General features: G+C 41.4%; 1 non-coding gene across 1 annotated transcript; it reads left to right on the forward strand.

The window, feature by feature from the left end:
• The first annotated feature begins 15604 nt into the window (after positions 1 to 15604).
• Positions 15605 to 15769, forward strand: LOC126017022 (U1 spliceosomal RNA). Its single transcript, XR_007498700.1, has one exon. It is a non-coding gene; the product is annotated as a U1 spliceosomal RNA (small nuclear RNA).
• Positions 15770 to 15993: the final 224 nt, after the last annotated feature.

Raw genomic sequence — 15993 nt, forward strand, 5'->3', positions numbered from 1 at the left:
CCCTTTCTGGGCATGTAAACTCACCTCCAGGGAATGCTGGCCATCCTCAGATAAGCCACACACAGGATGGAATCAGGCTGAAAATGTAGCACAGCACAGAGGACAGGCAGATAGGGGTGCTGGCATCTGAGTTTCAGCAGATTTCAGTGGCTTCCCCTTTCTGGGTGTGTAAACTCACCTCCAGGGAAGGCTAGCCGTCTGCAGATGAGCCATACACAGGATGAAATCAGGCTAAAAATGCAGCACAGTACAGAAGACAGGCAGATGGGGTGCTGGCCAGCTTAGTTATTTCTCTAACTGCACTCACCACTCTTTGTGGTGAGCTTCATATCTTGAGCTGGTCCTTCCAGCATTAATCTCTGAGAATTACTTCAATGTCTTTAAGTTTTCTTTTTTTTTTTTTTTTTTTTTTTTTGGGCCACACCCGGTAACGCTCAGGGGTTACTCCTGGCTATGCGCTCAGAAGTCGCTCCTGGCTTGGGGGACCATATGGGACGCCGGGGGATCGAACCGCGGTCCGTCTCCTAGGCTAGCGCAGGTAAGGCAGGCACCTTACCTCCAGCGCCACCGCCCGGCCCCTTTAAGTTTTCTTAAAACCCATAGATGAGTGTGACTATTTTGTGTCTATCTCTCTTCCTCTGACTTATTTCATCAGCATAATAGATTCCATGTAATCCATGTATAGGAAAATTTCATGACTTCATATCTACTGATGGCTGCATAATATTCTATTGTGTATATGTACCACAGTTTCTTTAGCCATTTATCTGTTGAACATCTTGGTTGTTTCAGAGTCTGACTATTGTATATTGTAAATAGCACTGCAATGAATATAGGTGTGAGGAAGAGATATTTGGGTTTTTTTGTTTTTGTTTTTTTGTATTGGATTTTTGAGTTTCTAGGGTATATTCCTAGAAGTGGTATAGCTGGGTCAAATGGGAGCTCAATTTCCAGATTTTTGAGGAATCTCCATATTGTTTATTTATAAGGGCTGGACTTGACGGCATTCCCACCAGCAGTTAATGAGAGTTCCTTTCTCCCCACATTCCCACCAGTACTAATTGTTCTTTTCTTTGTGTGCCAGTCTCTGTGGTGTGAGATCGTACCTCATTGTTGTTTTGATTTCCATCTCCCTGATGATAAGTGATATGGAGCATTTTTTCATGGCCTGTTGGCCATTTGCATTTCTTCTTTAAGAAAGTATTTGTTCATTTCTTCTCTCAATTTTTTTGATGGTGCTAGAATTTTTTTTCTTGTTAAGTTCTGTCAGTATCTTGTATATCTTAGATATTAGACCCTTATGATGGGTATTGGGTGAATATTTTCTCCCATTCTATGGGTGGCCTTTGTATTCTAGTCACTTTTTCCTTTGAGATACAGCAACTTCTCAGCTTACTATAGTCTCATCTATTTATCTCAGCTTTCACTTGTTTGGAGAGTGATGTTTCCTCCTTTAAGATGCTTTTAGTCTCAGTGTCATGGAGTGTTTTACTTACGTGTTGTTCTATAAACTTTATGGCATCAGGTATGCTGTCAAGGTCTTTAATTCATTTGGATTTGACCTTTGTGCATGGTGTTAGATGGAGGTCTGAGTTAGCTTTTTTGCAAGGGGCTGATCAGTTGTGCCAACACTATTTGTTGAAGATGCTTTCCTTGCTCTGTTTTCATTTCTTGCCCCTTTAGTAAATATTGGTTGATTGTATGTCTGGGGAACATTCTCTGAATAATCAAGTCTATTCCATTAATCCCAGGGTCTGTCTTTTTTTCCAATACCATGCTGTTTTAATGACTATTGCTGTGTAGTACAATTTAAAGTTGGAAAAAGTATTGCCTCCCAGATTCATTTTCCTAAGAATTGCTCTAACTATTCATAGGTGCTTATTGTTTCAAATGAATTTCAGGAGTGTTTGATCTACTTTTTTGAAGAATGTCATGGGTATCCTTAGAGGAATTGCATTAAAATCTGTACAAAGCTTTGGGGAGTATTGCCATTTCAATTATGTTAATCCTCTCAATCCATGAGCAGGGTATGTGTCTTCATTTTCTTGTGTCATCTTTTATTTCTTGAAGTAGTGTTCTATAGTTTTCTTTGTATAAGTCCTTCACCTCTTTAGTTAAGTTGACTCCAAAGTATGAGTTTGTGTGGCACTAATGTGAATGGGATTGTATTTTTTATGTTCATTTCTTCTCTATTATTAGTTTAAGAAGGCCATTGATTTTTGCATGTTAATTTTTGTAGCCTGCCACTTTGCTATATGAATCTATTGTTTCTAGAAGTTTTTTTGTGAAGTCTTTAGGGTTTTCTAAATATAGTATCAAGTCACCTGCAACCAGTGAGAACTTGACTTCTTCCTTTCCTATCTAGATACCCTTGATATCTTTTTCTTGCCTAATTGCTATGGCAAGAGTTTACAGCACTATGTTGAATAAGAGTGTTGAGAGAGGGCAGCCTTGTCTTGTATCAGTCTTTAGAGGAAAGGCTTTTAGTTCATGTTATCTTTATCATATTATCTTTATTATCATATTACTTTGCATTTATAATATAATATAACATAACATAATATAATATATATGATGTAATATATCATATATCACATGATATATGATATAGATGATAGATGATATATATTATATGTGAATATGTGCTATAATATGATATCTTTACCATATTTTTAGTTCATTTATCTCATTGAGAATAATATTGCCATTGGCTTGTGGTACATGGCCTTGACTATTCATTCACATCTTATTGAGAGTTGTTTCCCCCTCCCCTTGGTTTTTGGGCCATACCTGGTGGCCTATGCACTCAGAAATCACTCCTGGCTTGGAGGACCATATGGTATGCAGGGGATTGAACCGAGGCCCATCCTGGGTCAGCAGCATGCAAGGCAAACACCCTACCACTAAGCTGTCACTTCGATTCCGAGGTTTCTTTTTTTAATCAAAATGGATTTTGGACTTTATTAAATGCTTTCTTTGCATCTATTTATATGATCATATGGTTTTTATTTTTCCTTTTGTTGATATGGTGAATTATGTTGAATGATTTATGTATGTTAAACCATCCTTGCATTTCTGGAATGAAATCTACTTGGTCATGGTGTATGATCTTCTTTATGAGGCTTAGGATCCTGTTTGCCAGGATTTTGTTGAGGACCTTTGCATCTGCTACATCAGGGATATTGATCTATAGTTTTCTTTTTTTGAAGATTTTTTGTCTGATTTTGGTATCAAGATGATGTCAGCTTCATAAAAACAATTAGAGTGTTTCTGTTTCTTCAGTTTCATGAAAGAGCTTAAAAAGGATTGGGGTGAATTCCTCTTGAAAGGCTTGAAAGAATTTGTTAGTGAATCCATCTTTTGTTTTTGGGAAGAATTTTGATTACCATTTTATTTCCTCAGTAGTGATGGGTCTGTTTAGATATACTAAATCACCCTGATACAACCGTGGAAGGTTATAAGAGTCCAGGAATTTATCCATTTCTTCCAGGTTTTTATGTTTTGTGGCATAGTTTCTCAAAGTAGTCTCTGATTACTCTTTGAATCTTTGTATTGTCTCTAGTGATCTCCTGCTTTCCATTTATATTTCAGTTTAAATTTTCTTTCCCTCCCTTTCTTTGTGAGTTTTGCTAGTGGTTTATCAATCTTGTTTATTTTTTTTAAAGAACCAACTTTTGCTTTTGTTGATCTTTTGGATTGTTTTTTTGGATTTCCACTTCATTGATTTCTGCTCTAAATGTTATTTCCTTCTGCCTGCCTACTTTTAATTCATTTTATTAATCATTTTTAATTTACAAAGTGTGTCATTAAGTTACTTATGTAGGCCCCTTCTTCCTTCTGATATGTGCTTGCAAATCTATAAAATTTTCTCTTAGTATTGCTTTTGCTGTGTCCCACAAATTCTGATAATTTATCTTCATTTGCAAGAATCTTGATTTTCTCTTTGATTTTATCTCTGACCCACTGGTTGTTCAGTAATGAGCTGTTTAATTTCCAGGTGTTAAAGTTTTTCTTCTGTGTCCCTTTGTAGTTCACTTCTAATTTTAGTACATTGTGATCTGAGAAGGTAGTCTGTACAATTTCTATCCCCTTAATTTTATAGAGTTGTGTTTTATGGGCCAGCATGTGATCTGTCCTGGAGAATGACCCATGTGCATTGAAGAAAAATGTGTATCTAGTTTTCTGGGGATGAAGTGCCCTCTATATTATTACAAGGCCACTTTCTTTCATTTCTCCTTTCAGAGATAGTATATTATTGTTGGGTTTCAGCCTGGTTAACCTAACAAGTGGCAACAGGGCTGTTTCACTATTATTGTATTGCTATTATATCTTCTTTCAGATTTGTCAACAATTGTATTAAATATTTGTTGGTTCCTTTTGGTTGTGTACATGTTTAGGAGTGAGATTTTTTTCCTGTTATACATATCCATTGGTTATTACTAATTGTCCATCTTTGTCCCTTGTAACTTTTCTAAGTCTAAAGCTTGTGTCATCTGATATTATTATGGCCATTCTCTTTTGTAAAGGGAGTTGTTTGTTTGGATGTTTGTCCTCTAATCTTGGATTTTGAGTCTAAGTTTTTTCTGACTATTCAGATGTGTTTCTTGTAGGTAGTAGAATGTTGGATTCAGCTTTTTGATTCATTTTGCCATTCTATGTCTCATAACAGGTGCATTCAATCCATTGACGTTGAGAGAGATAATTGTCATGGGATTTTGTGTCATCTTTATTTAGGAGTCTGGTGTGTCTGTTTGCCTGGCTTGTCTTAAAGTAAACCTTTTATCATTTTCTCTTAAGGCTGGTTTTGAGTTTGTAAAATTTCTGAGCAGTTGTTTATCTATGAAGCTATGTATGCTTCCTTCAAACCTTAAAGTGAGTCTGGCCTGGTGCAGTATTCTAGGTGAAGCATTCATTTTGTTGAGTTTTGTCATTATGCCCCACCATTGCCATCTGGCAGTGGGTTTCTTGTGACAGGTCTGGTCTAAATCTTAAGGATGCTCCTTTGAATGTAGTTTCTCTTTTAGATCTTGCTGCTTTCAGTAGTCTATTCCTATCTGTGGGATTTGTCATTGTGATTTTGGGTATTTTTCTTCAAGTCTCCTTTAGTTGGTACACTTCAGGCATGCTGGATTTGGTTGCATGCAGTCTTTAGATCTGGGAGTTTCTCTGCAACGATGTCCTTAACTATTGATTCTTTTTTTTTTTTTTTTTTTTTTTTTTTGGTGTGGTTTTTGGGTTACACCCGGCAGTGCTCAGGGGTTATTCCTGGCTCCAGGCTCAGAAATTGCTCCTGGCAGGCATGGGGGACCATATGGGACACCAGGATTCAAACCTTCTGCATGAAAGGCAAATGCCTTACTTACATGCTATCTCTTTGGCCCCGACTATTGATTCTTCCAGGGGATTTTCTTCCTGGGTCTCTGGGACTCCAATGATTCTTATGTTGTTTCTGTTGAGTTTATCAAAGATTTCTGTTTTCTTCTGTTCATATTCTTTGAGGATGTTTTCCATTGTCTGATTATTTGCTTTTAGGGCTTTTCCCAACCTCTTCTGCTGTATGAAGTTGTTATGCATCTCATCTTCTAGCTCACCAATTCTGTCCTCAGCTGCTCTTACTCTGTTGGAGAGGCTTTCCAGTGAGGTTTCCATTTTGTCTACTGAGTTTTTCTGTCCTGTTATTTCAGTTTGGAGTTTTCTGATTTCTATCTTTATATCCTCTTGATTCTTATTTGTGTTTTACTTTCAGATCATTCCATGTTTCCTTTGATTTCTATGAGGATCCTCCATATTTCTTCTTAAACTTCTTATCTGAGAGACTAATAGGTGTTTGGCACTTTTTGGGTCACCAGAGCTGCTATCTTTATTCTCTAATGCATTGGCCTGGGGGGGGCGCGAGGCTCCATAAAGGGGGGCATAATTGACCTTTGCAAACACTGTCATAACAAGCTAAGTTCCGTGTTTATGTCTCTGTATGTCTCTGGAGCTGAGAGTTGCTGTGGCCTGCTTCAAACCCAGCTTCAAAAAGCTATGCATTGCAAAACATGCTCATTGTAGCCATTAATCCAGACATCACTCTGATTAAAAAATCAGCTCAAATTATTTTATATATTTTGTTTAGCAGGTTAAAGTTTTTTTTCACTCCTATTTTTTATTTTAATCATAGTGGCTTACATATTGTTCTCAGTAATATTTTAGGTATATATTAACATTGAGTCAGGGGAATTCCCACCACTGAATTGTCCTCCCTCTGCCCCCGTTCCCGTCCTGCCTCCCATAGCCTCCACCCTCACCCCCAGGGCTGCTAGAGTGAGTGGTTCTCTCTGTGCCTAGCTAACTACTTAGTGATCTTACAACGGTTTAAATAAAGATACTATTTACAGTCGCACAGGGGTGCAAAAATTTTTTCTTCTTCCTAGAGGAGGGCATGACAGAAAATAATTGAGAAGCACTGACCTAGAGAATGTTGGCCTGTATTGTTTCCCTATTGTCATGCTTGTAGTGTCGTGTTTTCTACGTGTTGCTGGGGTTCATTGGCTAGGAGATGTGCATGGCTGTGGAGCAGGTGATTCAAGGTCCAGGACACAGCATAGAAGACAGAATTCTCAACATCTGCTGTGTGCCAGAGCACACAAGCCCATTGGATAATTCTTAATAGAAGAATCATTTAATTTCTTTTAGGGAGGTTGTGGGCCATACCAGCAGTGCTCAGGGCTTCTTACTGTCTCTGTGCTCAGGGATAACAACTGATAGGACTCAAGGGACTCTATGTGGTGCCAGGAATTCAACCAGGGTTGAATGCATGTAAGATAAGTTCCCTCCCCACTGCAATCTCTGGGCCCTGATTTCAACTTTAGAAAAGCTCTTCTAAGGAGAAGAGTTGAGTATCATGTCAGGGCCAGCTAGAAAGCAATGGCAGGTGCACTTTTGGCCTGAGCAGCTGGATTCCTGGTCCTGCCCACTACAGAGATTAGAAATATGGGGGAGGACCAACTCAAGGGAAAGAATAGGTGGGAGGCTTCATTTTGACTACATTACATTGAAGATGTACATTAGGATGAACTAGTCTGGTTTTGGGGGAGGTGTTGGTCATACCCAATGGTGCTCAAAATTTACACCTGGCTCTGTGATCAGGGGATCACTTTATGCAGGGACCTGACTGAATTTGGGTCAGTCTCACGCAAGGCAGGTACTCTAGCTCACTAGTACTACTTCTCTAACCCATTATGCTGAAGATGTACAATACAATGAAGGTCCGAAGTGGAGACAACAAATATTCAATTGACTTATGTATTTAGAATTTTCTTAGCAGGAGCAAAAATAACATAAGCAGAAAGAAACAAGAGAGAAGACTCAGTAGACTAAGTGCGATGCTTGGCAGTACAGAAGTTCCAGTTATATTTTCTAGCACTAGCATGGCCCGTCCTGAGTACTGTCAGGAGACAACCCATGACCACTAGTAGGATCAGTTAGTAGAATATAATTGGACTTTGTTCTGAAATCTGGTTCTACATATAAACAAAACAAAACAACACAAGCACACAAATGGGTACCAGTGAAATAGTACTGGAAGGGTTGAGGTGCTTGCCTTGCGACATGTAGACTTCTGATTCAAGGCTTAGCACCACACACCTGCCAGGCGATGAAATGCAGGGTCTAGACTAAACCCTGAGGACCACTTGTGTGGCCCCCAAGTGAAACAAAGCACACCGTGGGCCTCACGTAGGCTCCCTGACCTGGCACCCACTTGCATCCTGTCTCTGTGTGTCCTGGGTCCCAGTGCCACTTGGTGTGATTTGTCTCTACCTGAATTCGCATTTTCTCTAGCAAAGAGGAAAGCTAATATTAGCCCCATTCAGGGAAGTCATTAAAAATGTTAACACAGGGGGGAGAATGTTAACACAGTAAACAGGGGCTGGAGAGATAGCATGGAGGTTAGGTGTTTGCCTTGCATACAGAAGGACGGTGGTTTGAATCCCAGCATCCCTATATGGTCCCCCAAGCCTACCAGGAGCGCTTTCTGAGCGTAGAGCCAAGAGCAACCCCTGAGCACAGCCAGGTGTGACCCAAAAGCTAAAAAAAAAAATAAGATAAAAATAAAATTTAGGGTCAAAGAGATTAGCACAGCGGCATTTGCCTTGCAAGCAGCCAGATCCAGTACCAAAGGTGGTTGGTTCGAATACCGGGTCCATATGGTCCCCCTTGTCTGCCAGGAGCTATTTCTGAGCAGATGGACAGCCAGGAGTGACCCCTGGAGCACTGCCGGGGTGTGGCCCAAAATCCAAAAAGAGAGAGAGAGAGAGAGAGAGAAGAGAGAGAGAGGAGAGGAGAGAGAGAGAGAGATGAGAGAGAGAGAGAGAGAATAAAACCCCTAGGGGCCGGCGAGGTGGCAGCTAGAGGTAAGGTGTCTGCCTTGCAAGCACTAGCAAGGAAAGATCGTGACCGCGGTTTGATCCCCCGGCGTCCCATATGGTCCCCCAAGCCAGGGGCAATTTCTGAGCACTTAGCCAGGAGTAACACCTCAGCATCAAACGGGTGTGGCTCAAAAAACAAACAAAAAAAAAACCCACAGTAAAACAATTAGAAAAATGTCTAGCATGTCCTCAACAGTTTCTCATAAGTTCTTCTACAAAGTGATCTGAACAGGGAGTGTGCATGAACATACACAGAGACACATATACACAAATGCACACAGACATAGGCACTACATATATATGTATGTATATATATGCGCACAGAAACACTGACATACAAATATGCTGACACATCCATAGTTGTACACAAATACAAACTCACATGCACACAGACACTGGAGCACACAGATCCCATGATCATACAAGTCACCCATGCTTGGAGCATTGGCTCCAAGTAGTTTTGTCTCTGTTAATCCCTGTGTCAGACCTGGGGTAGTAGAGACACAGTGAGGTACCAGTGGGAAACAAGACAGACACAGCAACAAAGAGCATGTCATGCAGATAAGAGAGGGCTAGACAAAGTCTCCAGAAGGTCTAGAGCAGTCCTCAAACTTTTTAAACAAGGGTCCAGTTCACTGTCCCTCAGATCATTGGAGGGCTGGACTATAGTAAAAACAAAACTATGAACAAATTTCTATGCACACTGCATATATCTTATTTTGAGTGAAGAAACAAAACGGGAACAAATACAATATGTGGCTTGTGAGCCGTAGTTTGAGGATCACTGATCTAGAAGGTGGGGCAGGCACCAGGAGGGAGGTGAGTAGAGCCATGGCTAGATGCCTCTAGCTAGGGAGCAGCTTCTGAGGGGGCTGAACCTCAGGAGGATGTTGGTTCCTGGAACTTCTTATTCGTCCCTCCTCATGTTCTCTTTGCCTCCTGGCCAGGTCTATTTCCCTTGACACTCTCTTTAGTCCCTGAACTTTATTTTCATTTCCCTCATTTTATTTTTGTTTTTTGGCCACACTGGGCAGAAATGAGGGATTACTTCTGCTTCAGCATTCAGGGTGGTGACACCTGGGATCAAATCCAGGTCAAGAGCAACGTAGCCTCTGCATTATCTCTCAGTCCTAAATTGTTTGAAGTTGGGGAGCCAGAGAGCATGGTGGAGTTGGGGGCCCATCCCATATGATCCTCTCTAGTCAGAGCTCCTCCCAGAGCAGGCAAAGGTACTCCTGTGAAGGATCACAGGTCATCAGGACCCAACATAGCTACAGGGAGTTGGGGAGGCAGTGCTTGGAGACAATTAGGGACTCACACATGTCTTACTCTCTAGACTATCTCTCTTGACGACCTTCAAAGCTTTGCTCCTGATTATTTTCAGTGAATCCTTTAACATCAGGTTTTTTCAGAAGCCATTACTTGTGCGATTTAAAGAATTTCTCACTTGTTTCTTATGATTATGTTCATTATAATCATGTTTGTTTTAGGTATCTCCCAAAAGAGCACTCAGAGAAACTGGGACCTCCTCTTAATGATTCTTGGTCACCCAGAGCAGTGGTTCAATGCAAGGGCCCAGGAATGAGGAATTGTTCAGGCCTTACAGTGCCAAGACAACTTGGATTCTCCAGCAGTGCTCAAATGCCCCCAAAGGCCATACCTGGGGATGCTTGAGGGTTATTTGGTGTTAGAAATTGAACCAGAAAAAAAAAAAGAAAAAGAAATTGAACCAGGGAGCTTGCAATGTGAGTTTGTAAGAGGAGGAGCTCAGAGCAGTCTGGTCTGGCAGAACCAATGAGTTTATTAAACACATTCTACAAATCAATGAAACGAAAACCATCACCAAAGAGTTTAGTGAGAGATAAAGCTGCTGCCTCACTCCCTGCCTGCTTTCCTGCTTTGCTCCTTGGCCTTGTGCATCTTCACGAACCCCACCACAACATGTAGTGAAAACCACGCTACAAGTGTGGCAATGGGGAAACACTGCAGGACAACACCATGCATAAAGAATGAACATGGCAGCTCTGATGACCTGAAAAGTACCAACCACCTAGTTAGACCCTCAGATAGTTTAGAGAAGAAATATGGAGAATGTTCAGAGAACTCAAAGGGCAAAAATCGAGCTGAACAGACCACAAAGATAGAAATCAGAAAACTCCAAACTGAATTAACAGGACTGAAAAACTCAATAGATGAAATGAAAAACTCACTGGAAAGCCACTCCAATAGAGTAACAGCAGCTGAGGACAGAGACAGTGAGCTGGAAGATGAGATGCAGAACAACTCTATACAACAGAAGAAATTGGAAAAGAACCTTAAAGCAAATGATCCGACAATGGAAAAAAAAATCCTCAAAGAATATGAACAGATGAAAATAGAAGTATTTGATAAACTCAACAGAAACACATGAGAATCATTGGAGTCCCAGAGACCTTGAAAGAAAATCCCCAGGAAGAGTCAATAGTCAAAGACATCATTGCAGAGAAACTCCCAGAGCAAAAGACTGTATGCAACCAAATATTGCATGCCTGAAGTATACCATCTAAAAGAGACCCGAAGAAAAGCACCCAAAGACACATCCTAGTCACAATGACGAATCCCACAGATAGGGATAGACTACTGAAAGCAGCAAGATCTAAGAGGGAAATTACTTTTAAAGGAGCATCCTTAAGATTTAGAGCAGACCTGTCACAAGAAACCATCAAGGCCAGAGGCAGTGGTGGGACATAGTGACAAAAGTCAGTAAAATGAATGCTGCGTCTAGAATACTGCACCCAGCCAAACTGACTTCCAGGTTTGAAGGAAATATACATAGCTTCACAGATAAACAGCAGCTCAGAAACTTTACTCAAAACCATCCTTAAAATAGAAACTGAAAGATCTACCTTTAAGATAAGACAAGTCTAAAGACACACAAATTTTTTACACAAAGATGGCTCTAAATTTCATGACAATTATCTCTCAACATCAATGGGCCAAAAGCACCTGTAAGAGACAGAGTGTCAAACGGATCAAAAAGTTGAATCCGGGCCCGGAGAGATAGCACAGCGGCGTTTGCCTTGCAAGCAGCCGATCCAGGACCAAAGGTGGTTGGTTCAAATCCCGGTGTCCCATATGGTCCCCCATGCCTGCCAGGAGCTATTTCTGAGCAGACAGCCAGGAGTAAACCCTGAGCAACGCTGGTGTGGCCCAAAAACTAAAAAAAAAAAAAAAAAAAAAAAAAAGTTGAATCCAACATGCTGCTGCCTACAAGAAACACATCTGGGGCCGGGCAGTGGCGCTGGAGGTAAGGTGCCTGCCTTACCTGCGCTAGCCTAGGAGACGGACCGCGGTTCGATCCCCCGGCGTCCCATATGGTCCCCCAAGCCAGGAGCGACTTCTGAGCGCATAGCCAGGAGTAACCCCTGAGCGTCACCGGGTGTGGCCCAAAAACCAAAAAAAAAAAAAAAAAAAAAAAAAAAAGAAACACATCTGAATAGCCAGAACAAACATAGACTGAAAGTCAAAGTTGCAAGCACACATCAGGAAGGAAAAAGGAGCCTACATAAATAGCTTAATTACATAGCTTATAAAATTAGAAATCGATCAACAAAATGAACCCAAAATAAATAGGCAGAAGGAAATAACAAAGTGTAGAGCAGAAATTAATGGAGACTCAAAAAAACAATCTGAAAGATCAAAGAAAGCAAAAGTTGGTTCTTTGAAAAAAATAAACAAGATTGGTAAACCACTTGTAAAACTCACAAAGAAGGGAGAGAGAGAGAAACTTAATCAACCGAATGAGAAATGAAAAGGAGGGGATAGATCACTACAGATAATACAGTGATCCAAAGGGTAATCAGAGACTACTTTGAGAAATTCTATGCCATGAAACATGAGATCCTGGAGGAAATGGAAATAAAAGAAAAAATACATTATTACAAAAATGCATTATTATAATAATACCCAGAGACAGAGATGAGGGCTGGAGGGACTGGCCCATGATATGAAGCTCACCACAAAGAGTGGTGAGCACAGTTAGAGAAACGACTACACTAAGAACTACCATGATAATGTTGATGAGTAAGAGAAGTAGAATGCCTGTCTCGAATATAGGCAGGGGGTGGGGAAGAAGGAGAAAGGCGGCAATGGTGGTGGGAATTTGCACTGGTGAAGGGGGATGTTCTTTCTATGATTGAGGCCCAACTGCAAACATGTTTTTAATCATAGTGCTTAAATAAAGATATTTTAAAAAAAAAAGAAATTGAACCAGTTTGCTGTATGATAAGTGTCTATGTAATACATTTCTCTCTCTGGTCACTTTGTATGGTTTTATTCTTGCCCTTGCACAGAATTAGATATTTTTCCTGTGTCCTCACCTCCACATTCATTTGGTGATCTCATCTGGTGACCTCATACCTATGTGGTTTACACTGCATGCATGAACCTGTCCTAAAGAGGATCCCTAAACACTGACCCCTGACTCAGCCAACATTTAGGACTCAGTTGCAGTGATCTAGTTGCAAAGATTGTGGTCTAAACTGGGAAGATGAAAAAATGACTTTGAAATCCATTTTGGGTAAAGAAGCTATAGTCCAAAAACCATATTTTGGGTACTCATTAGTATGATGGTGGGACCAATGTGCACCCCAGAAACAATGCCCTGTGTTGCTGCTTTTCCCTCTACTCTCTCCTGTGTCTTTGCTGCTCTCAGTCATACCAAACCCGTCTCTTCTTCAAGAAAAGAGAAAATGGGGCTGACACCCTTTTCCAACCTATTGGAAAACTCTTTTAAGCTCACTAGTTTTGCTTCTAAAGCTGCTCAGGTCTCATCAGTTTTCTAGTTAGGGAAGTAAAACTCAGAATGGGAATGATCTGGAGAATCTGGTGCATGGAAGAATGAGACTAAAATTTTCTTTCTTCCCTCACAACCCATGAGCCCTGAGAGCTAGAGCAAAGATCTAACCAGCTGGGCCAGACATGATCCCCTCCAGTGTAGGGTGTCCATCATCTCTGGGGACACCCAGCTGGCTGAGCAGGGAGCTTGGCACCAAGCACGCAAATGAGTTGGTCCATAAATGTAGGACAGGGAAAATCTTGAGAGAACTAGTTGATACCTTCGAATAGAGGGAAATAGTTGGGCTAAGAGATGGCAGAGGGCTTTCTCTTGACTGTTATGTCAGAGGGACCATCTCTCCAGAAGAGCAGCCCAATTACAGAAGCTTGTGAAAGGCACTGAGAAACAGATGTTGGAAGGATGAGGCTGTGGCTAACCTAATCACAAGAGAGATCCTGTCCCTGTCAAGACATTTATTCAAGGCTTTGGATAAGGAGAGCTCTCATGAAGATGCCATGGTGAGATGTTCTGGGAGAAGGACTATAAGAGAATGACTTTAGGAGCTATTTGCCTGTAGCAGATGGTCTGAACAGCTCTCTAATGGGTGCTAAAAGAAGCATCATACCTTGACTTTGAGTCTAGAGAATCAAAATAATACAGAAAATCTCATGACTTCCACTGGTGTCAGTGTGCACACTACTCTGATATTCTAGATAAGCAGATTTTTCTGTCATCACTCTTTCAGGAAGGTGCATCAGGTAGGATGCATCAGGTAGGGGCAGAACAATATTTCAGTGGGTAGGGTAGTTGCCTTGTATGCAGCTAATTCAGGTTTAATATCCAGCACCCTGAAATGGCCAGCAGTGATCCCTGAGCACAGAGCCAGGAGTAAGGCGGGAGCACCACTGGTATGGCCCAAAAATGAGAAAAGAAACTTTAGTCAAGCTGAAAAAAAGCAAGTGAGCAGTATCGAATACATCTGCATCACATTGTTTAAATGATATCAGGTAGTTCTATCTCTGTCTCTCTATCTCTCTCTGTCTCTGTCTATCTGTCTGTCTGTCTCTCATACACACACACACACACACTCACACATGCACATTCTTTTGAGTTGGTTTCACTATCAGGCCCCGAGTTTCCATAAACAGATGCCCTGTTCAAAGCCCAGAAGATACAGAGAAATTCTTGAAGATAGAAGATACGAGGCAAATTATTGCCTTTGTGGAGCTTATAATTGAACAGTCTATAACAGTGTCAAAAAGAAGACCCTTAGTTTTCTGAGCTCACCCCTTCTTAGCTCAGCAACTCCAACAGAGGGAAATTTACCTCCAGCAAAAAAACATCTAAGAATGTCCTTTACCTGTTGACCTTTGTGAAGCCCCCCCTCCCAATGACCAGTGGGCAGGGGAGGGAGTAGCCTGAGTGGCCAGCCCTGGGTCACACTCATCTAGATTGGGATGAGGGTAAGATAGCTCTCAAATGAGAGTCATTTGAGATTACAACTATTAATCGAAAAAGAGGAGATGGATGCCAAAGAGTGTCAACCTGCTTTAGTAGCAAACAAGGTTTAAGGTCAACATGAAACGAAGCAGAAGCCAAAGGTCTCTAGGGACCAGTGAAGATGGTTTCACGGGAAATGACAATGAGACAGAAGTGGATCACAGTGTATGGGAACTTGAGAGCAAATAATGGTATTGCAGCAAAATTATAATTTGGAAGTCAAGCAAACTCAGGTTAAAAAACTCTTACCCTCCCCCTCCAACCTTATAGGTCTAAAGAGTAGTAAAACAGGTTGGTTGCTTGTCTTGCAAGAGACCACGTAGGTTCGTTTTGTGGCATCATTTATGTCCCCCTAAGCACCTGCAGGAGTAATCCCTGAGTATAGAACCACAGTAAGCCTTGAGCATCCCCAAAAGTCTGGTCCCTAATTGCTGTGTTATGTCCTTGGACATATAAATATGTCGAATAAATAAGTAAAATAATTCCACTGTGCCACTGTGAAGAGGGGTTAATTATATGCATTGTATATTGTTGAAGAGATGGAACTAGAAACCACATGGACAATCTGGCACCACTGAGCTTACAGTGGTGAAGAGAGGAGCAGGGGTGGATGTGGCAGTGCAGCCAACTTAGCACCAGAGCTTTGGTGCAGGAATGGTGAGTATTGGATTTCCTAGATAAATCTGGGGTGACCAATATCTCATATGGATCTCAGGTCCACATTTCCACCAGATCTAGGATTCCCCTCCACCCCGACCCTCCCACGTTCAACCACTGTCTACCCATTCCCAGGGGATAAATGCTCCTTTCTGGGTTTCCAGAGCCTGGGAGGTGAAATGAAGAACAGGGGACACAAGGTTTAAAAATACCCCTTTTCATACTTACCTGGCAGGGGAGATACCATGATCACGAAGGTGGTTTCCCCAGGGCGAGACTCACCCATTGCACTCCGGGTGCGCTGACCCCTGTGATTTCCCCAAATGTGGGAAACTCGACTGCATAATTTGTGGTAGTGGGGGAATTGCGTTCGCGCTCTCCCCTAAAAAAAATAGGAGAAAAATACCCCTTTTGTTCCTCTATTTGTGACCAAGGACCTATGTAGCCCCCCTGTACCTTGGGAACCCCCACGTTCACAGACAGAACAGGTTTCTTACTTTTCTTGAGACAGGAACCACCCAGGATCTAGAGGGGGTGTAAACAAGAGAAAAGGAGGGTTTTCAAAAGAGGGTTGTTTGGGTGCCCATAGAGAGAAGAGAAATTTTCAAC

Source organism: Suncus etruscus, chromosome 8, assembly GCF_024139225.1.
Source record: "Suncus etruscus isolate mSunEtr1 chromosome 8, mSunEtr1.pri.cur, whole genome shotgun sequence".
Taxonomy (NCBI): Eukaryota; Metazoa; Chordata; class Mammalia; order Eulipotyphla; family Soricidae; genus Suncus; species Suncus etruscus.